Source organism: Globicephala melas, chromosome 11 (genome assembly GCF_963455315.2).
Source record: "Globicephala melas chromosome 11, mGloMel1.2, whole genome shotgun sequence".
Classification (NCBI taxonomy): Eukaryota; Metazoa; Chordata; class Mammalia; order Artiodactyla; family Delphinidae; genus Globicephala; species Globicephala melas.
In genome coordinates this window covers 45,321,704-45,328,800 of record NC_083324.2, presented here as the reverse complement: position 1 = coordinate 45,328,800, position 7,097 = coordinate 45,321,704, and positions in this window count along the sequence as shown.

The window sequence follows — 7,097 nt, the reverse complement described above, 5'->3', positions numbered from 1 at the left end:
GAATAGCTCCACCACAATTGCATAGAATACTTTGGGTTGAATTATGTGATCTTGATAAATTAAAAAATCCTATTTTGGTGGTTTTTAATAGTCAAAAACTGTTGCAAGAGTTATTGAGCAGATGGGGAAAGCAAGGATGTCATTTTAGGGAATTCAGTCGTACTTGGTCATTACTGGTAGTGAATTGTTATTGAGCTACCTTAGTGTCACTTAAAAGTCCATGTGACTACGAACTGTGTTGGGAAAATGTTGCCATGGTAATTTTATTTTCTTATAATAGAATTTCCTATTCTTAATCAAACAAAGTATCTGGATATGAAAGTTATGCTGGCAACATCCTCAGATGCAAACTTCAGAGTTGTCTCCACTGATTTTGCATCTGCATAATTTTCTGGATAGCCAGCAGGTGAATTTTCAGGCTTTCCGGGACATAATTTTGAACAGATGGTGAAATAGGATGGGAAGCTAAGGAGGGGAGACAAATCTTTTTATATTAGAAGCACACACACAAAGCTTTAAACGTTGATTAGAACAACTTGCCCAATGTATTGTTTTCTTTTTGAGCCCGTGTGCTATTGGTGTTGCCATGTAGCCCTGTACCCCAGATGGTCTGGGGTCTGAGCCTGTGATCCACATTCAGCAAGTAGTGAAGAACATTCCTTGCAGAGGAGACCCTCCTGGTGAATGCCTCCTGCCCTAGTGGAGAGGTTATTCACACCTGGTTGAATGTGGTCTGAATCCGTTAACATCTATATGGGGTTTGAGATTTACTTTTGCAAACAAAAGGGAAAAGATGCAGTCGACAAACGCTGCAAAATAATGACCACATAAACATTCTTTAACTGAAATCCAGCTAAGAGCAGTCTCAGTTCACTGGTGGTTGAAGCTAATGATAGGAAAGGCGTTCTGGAGGTTTTAGCCAGGGGAGATCCCAGGCTCAGGGGTTGACTTGGTTCAGGCCTGGAGTTTTGTAGCCCTGTGTCATCCTTGATGCTAGAAAGTTGACCCCCACGTTACCCTCACTCCGCCACACACCTTTGTTTTAGCTGTTCTAGCACCTTGATTTTCTCAGACGTTAACCGATCTCACAGGGCTGGATCCTGGGATAGATGAAATAATGTTAGAAAAACCTTAAAAGTGCCTTCGGGTGTCAGACGTGGCAAGATCTCGAGCATCAGTGTGTGAGGTGTCCCATGTGCTGTATCTGGGCGGGGATGTGGCTCAATGCTCTCTGGCAGGGGCCAAGTCCAAGGGTTCCCATTCCGCAAGTGTGCTAGTGTGGGAACCACGTAGACACTGCTTTTCTTTCCCCAGGCTAGCCTGACTGTGATGAGGACCATGCCTGGGTTTCCTGTCCTGCGGGGGGACAGTCAGGGGTATATTTGGGTGGGATTTCCTCTCGGTACTAGAGGCCTCACTGCCCTCAGCGGGAGGAAGGTGACCATAGGCTCCTGGTTTTGCTTCTCCAGCTGACACCCCTTTTATCTGTGAATCAAGGCCCAATGTTTTAAAGCTCTTCAAGGGGTAGGAAAAAAGGGTATTGGAAGGAGAGCTGAAATTAGAACGTTTAGCATCATTGCTACCAACCCCCCCTTGAGCTCCCTGTTCTTCTCCTAGGTGCCCCTGTTCAGGTCTCCCCTGCTTCTTTCCACTTCTGCCCCCCACATTCCAGTCCTGGGGACCGAGGCTGAAACTGGAATCTCTGGAGGGACGGGGACGCCACCTTTCATCGTAACGGATAGGGCGGGTTCAGGAGCTTCAGAGAGGGCACGGATGGCCCCAAAGCCCAGCCCTCTTCCCTGTGCACCCGCAGGCACACAGCAAGGCTGGCTGTTTGGGGCTCAGGAAGCAGGGCTAGACGAGAAGCGGAGCTGGGGGCTGGCTGGCTGCTGGAAGACAGCAGCTGCCCTTGGCACATGGGGGCTGCACGCCACACCTTCATCCAGGGCTGCCGTCTGTTGTTCCTTGAAGGAGTTGGCTGCTCATAACATGAAGGACAGGTGGCCCTCAGAAAACAGTGCAGTGCAGGTGAGGACCGGCGGGGAGGGAGGGTTTACGGTGACCAGATGAGCGCACAGACCCCTGCCCCGACGTCGCTCACATTCCAAGTGATTCTACACCGAATCCTGCCCAGGCACAGGGAAACCCTATCCGTGCACTGTGAGCGTTAATAATGGTGGAAGAAGAGAGAGTAGATGTGCCCTGGAGAGCTGAGGTGGGAAGGGGCGCCCTGTCAGCTGGCCCGAGGCCTGGAGGTCGGCGTGGCTCTCCCACTTGGTCTGGCCCTGCAGTGGTCGAGTCACAGCCCGCCGGCCGGGTATTCTCTGGAAAACGGTGGTAACGTCGGCCGGCTCCCCTGGCGAGCTGTCAGGAGGGTAGAAGCAGTAGTGGAGGGGATGCTGGGTGAATCCATTGTTCAGGTGCAGGAGGAGAAAGGCTTTGAGTTGGTTCACCCAGCATGCGGAGGTTCTGCAGGCTTCAGGCAGCGCAGCTCAGCTGTGTCTTCTGGCCTTTACAAAAAAAGACCTCATGCTTTCATTCCAGACAGGTAGCAGCCTCTCTTCCTCCTCCTGGACCTGCCTCCTGCCTTCCAGGCACGGAGCCTTTGGTTCCAGTGGCATTGGGTCCTCCAGGATCCAGGGAGGTTGGTTCTGTTGGTTGGACCAAACCTCATGGCCTGTCTGACCCAAACGAGGAGAGCTGATTCTCCCTTCTGGGAGCAGTGATGTCAAACTTCTGTTGCTGGGGAAACGTCATTGGCAGAGAACCTGTGGAAAAAGACTTGTCAGTAAAATCTGGGAATGGCCGGATATGGAAACATCTGCCCATGTGTACCGATGGCAGAGCTGTTGCCCACAAGCGCCTTTCATTTAGGGTAAAATTATCAAATCCAGTCTATTCCTCTGCCCTGTGCTTGGTACATATGACCTTCTTTAACCCTTATACTTACATGATTCTGGGTTGTTCCAGAAGTGTTATTTAATGAATGATTCATGTAATGTGGCCCCCAGGATTCCATTTTGTTTAGTGGACTTTTTTACTAAGAGCATTAAAGATTGAGGCTGATATAGCCAGAGAAAACCATTTCCTTCATGTGTTCATTTTGAATGCTTGCTGCCCGTGTTATACAAGCTTCTTACTGTTTTCATGTAATAACAAAGATCTATTTTGAGTAAACGATGAGTGCGTTTTGAGAAACTTTCACAGAGTAGTAAAGCCTAAACTTGTGTTAATGTTGGTAACAAATGTCGTATAGCCGTTTATATACTATGTATATATAAATTAAACGAGGTGGCTTCAGAAGTGGGAGGAGAGTAAATCTAAGGTGCTTATCAACTTGTGTGTTTGTATTTGTGTGAAAAATCCTGAGTTATGGGTCCATTTTCCTAGATGAGGTGACGTGGGCCTGGCATAATGGAGGGGGATGTGTTGAGAGAAGTGAAATTCAGGTCCTCGTGTCCAGTGAGGTCTAGACAGGTGCAAGGGCTCAAATAGTCTTCAGCACTAATCCCCAGACTCTGGAATGCAATCATGGGTCCAGGAAAGACCTTGGAAAAACCAAAATAGCAATTGCCGCACTGCCCTGGGGGCTGGAGGGGGCTGCCTTCCATGCAGGCTCTGCTTCTGCCCAGCCCTTTCCCTGCTCTGGGCTCTGAGCTCCAGTCTGTATGTACTCTGAGGGTGAAGTCGTTTTCATTTCCCAGGACGAGCTCTGTCAGGAAATGGCCACCAGGGGGCACATCATCAGGTTCCCAGCTCAGGGGACTGCGCTGTTTTGCAGGATCGTTCCTTTAGCAGCTGATGAAATTCCCAGAAGGGAAACAAATGCACCAGCCTCTCCTGACGGCACTGAGTTCTGGGATTCGGGCGTTGGCAGACCCTTTAGATACCACTGGGTTCACCCCCCTTGTTGCTCAGGTGAGGAAGTTGAGGTCTGTCCTAGGTAGCCAATGACAGTGTAGCCCAGAGCTCTGTCCTCTGAGCTGAGACCAAGGTGCCATCAGCGCACTTGGCAGCACCCACAAAGAATACAAAGGGATCTTGGCCCATGAAGGATGCCCTTTCTGTGCCAGGAAGGCTGGGTGCCGGGAAGGCTGATGAATTGCCTTCCTTTTTCTTGGACTCTAACCCCCTGTGGGGTCAGGTAGCAGAAGTGATGCCTGACAGCTGCCCGGCATCCTTGGGCAGTGCCAGCGGAGGAGTGAAGGGGCTCAGAGAGAAGGGGCCCACCTGAGTGCGCCTGGCTCTGCTGAGTCAGCTCTAAGACATCCCCGGATCGAATGTGCAGGGCAAAAACTATTAAGTTCACTGAAGAGCACGACGGAGAGTATCTGTGACCTGGGGTGAAAAAGTACTTCTTAAACAAAACGTCATAGGCACGACCCTTAAGCAAAATGATTGATGAATCTGATGACATACAAATAAGGATTTCATGGGCAAAGTTAAAAGAATGAGAGAAGATATTTACAATGTCTGAAACCAGTAAGGGATTAATATACAAGCAATTCCTTAAATCAGCAAGAAAGACGAGCCACTTCAATAGAAAAACGAGCAATTTGCAGAAGAGAAAACCCAGAAAGCTCGTAAGCATATGAAGATGTTTAAAATCATTAGAAATACAGAGAAATACACATTAAAATAACCATAAGACATCACCTTACGCCTGTGAGTTTGGCAAATTTAGAAACCTGGATGGGACCAAGTATTGGAGCAAGTATGGGGATCTAGGACTTCGTGTGCAGCAAATCTGAAGAGCAGTGCTACTGTTATGAGCTGAACTGTGTTCTCCCCAAATTCATATGTCCAAGTCCTAACCCCCGGTACCTCAAAACGTGACTGTATTTGGAGATAGGGTCTTTAAAGAGGTAATTAAGGTTAAAAAAACAAGAGGTCATGTGGGTGGGCCCAAATCCAGTATGACTGCTGTCTTATAAGAAGAGATTAGGACACAGACCCATACAGAGGGGAGACCATAGGAAAGTACAGGGAGAAGGTGGCCGTCTGCAAGCCAAGAAGAAACCAGCCCCACTGACACCTTGATCTCCAACTGCTAGCCTTCAGAAATGTGAGAAAATAAATTTCTGTTCTTTCATCCACCCAGCCTGTGGTACTTTGTTCTGGTGGCCCTAGCAAACTAATACAGCTGCCTACTGAAATTTAGTGTACACACACCTTATGATGTGGAAACTTCACTTCTGGTTCTATGTCCCTGGGAACTTCTTACACAGATCTTTAAGGGGTCACGTATGAAGAGAAATGTTTACTGAAGCATCATGTGTGTTGGCAGAAAGCAATCTGTGTGTCTACCGTGGACAGATGAAGCGTGTAGGCTCACCATGGAGCAGCAGGCAGGAGGCAGAAGTACCAGATTTAGATGTAGTCACGTGGATGCATCTTCAAAACATAGAACTAAAAAAATAATAATAATAGAACTGAGTGAAAAATAATATTTATACGATTAGAAACATGTGTACAAAATGATCTAATATTTCCTAAGAATGTACTCCAAAGGATACATGTCAAATTCATTTGCATGGCTGCCTACGAGGGGCCAGGAGTTTGCGAGTTACATATAGAGATAATAAGGAATTTTTTTTTAAAAAAGGAGGGCTGGCTAAAGTCATCAGTCAGGTCTGAGAGCCCTGGGAGAACCAGGGGGCCCGCGTTGCCCCTGGAGAGCTTTCCCAGGGTGTCCAGCCCTGACTGGACTTGACGAGGCCGACAGGGCCTGCCCCTGGGGGCCCCCAAAGCCCCACGAGCTGCCAGAGTGTTTCGGCCTCCAGAGCTTCTTCAGTGGGCGACCAGGGTGGGGGGAGCTCGAGCCGAGTGCAGGGGCTGTAATGGGCAGAGAGGGTTTCTGGGACCCATGGGGGCAGGGGCGGAGGGGAGAAAGCAGGGAGGAGGGGGCTCCAGAGAGGGAATGCAGGCGGGTGGGAGCTGACTCTGGCCACCGGGACTCTCCTTCTCAGATTCAGGCCGTCTGACCAGTAGTTTCCTGACGGAAACTTTCTCCCACATGAGGCACTCAGCTGAAAGGCTCTCATGTGGACAAAAAGCACACAGCTGCTGGGCGACAGAGGTGCACCCGAGGCAAGATTTTCCTTCCACCCCAGGAATAGCCTGTTCTGGCCACGGAGCCAGCAGTGTGAGCCCGCGGAAGTGAAGCAGGAAGGGCCCGGGGCTGGGAGGCGTGAAGGTGACCAGGACCGTGACTGCCCTGAGGGGTGGTTCCAGACACATTGTCTGAGGCCGCAGGGATGAGAGCAAGGGCCATAAACAAGGAACACAGGGCCAGAGTGAGGATGCACTTTCTCACAGAGCTGTCCAACAGCGCTTGGAGAGGTCGTGAGCACTCCGCCATGAAGGTGTGCAAGCAGATGTGAGATGAATCAGATGGGACCTTGGAACATGCTGTCCCCATCTCAAAGACATCGTCTTGTCCGGGATGCTGGTGTCCGCGGGGACATCTGCCTATCTCCCGGAGTGCCTCCTGTTGTGTCCATCCCACGGGGTGAGCCAGACGCCAGTTGCAGGAAACAGCCTGTGCCAGCTCCCATTTGAAGAGCAAATATTAGTCTTTTCAAGAGCTGCCTGTTCTCTGTCACTTGGCACGGAGGACACTGAACCGGGGGTGGGAGGGTGCCACTTGGCCCCCCTGCCCAGATGGAGTCTCTGGACCCGGGTCACTGCCACAATGTAGCTCCAAGGAACAACCCTCCCCATGTCCAGGCAGGTATCGCCTCCTGGTGAGTGTGTGAGCAGTGGGCACTGGAGCCCCTACACAGGGGAGGCTTGGATGGCACTGAGGCCCCAAGTCCCAGTACATGGCTCTCACATACTGTCCGGGCTGCTGCTGCAGAGGCAGGGGAGTGGACCTTTTGACCTAGACCTCAAGGTCTCTGGGCCCCAGTTCTGACATATATATATATATATATATATATATATATATATATATATATATATATAGTTTAAAAACCCTCTGATTACCAGGAAAGGGGAATGACCTGTTGCTGCTCCACTATCTCCCTTTGGGGAGACCTCTTCCAACTACTCCAACCAACAGAGCACCCCTTAGCCAAGCCCCACTTCTTGCCTTG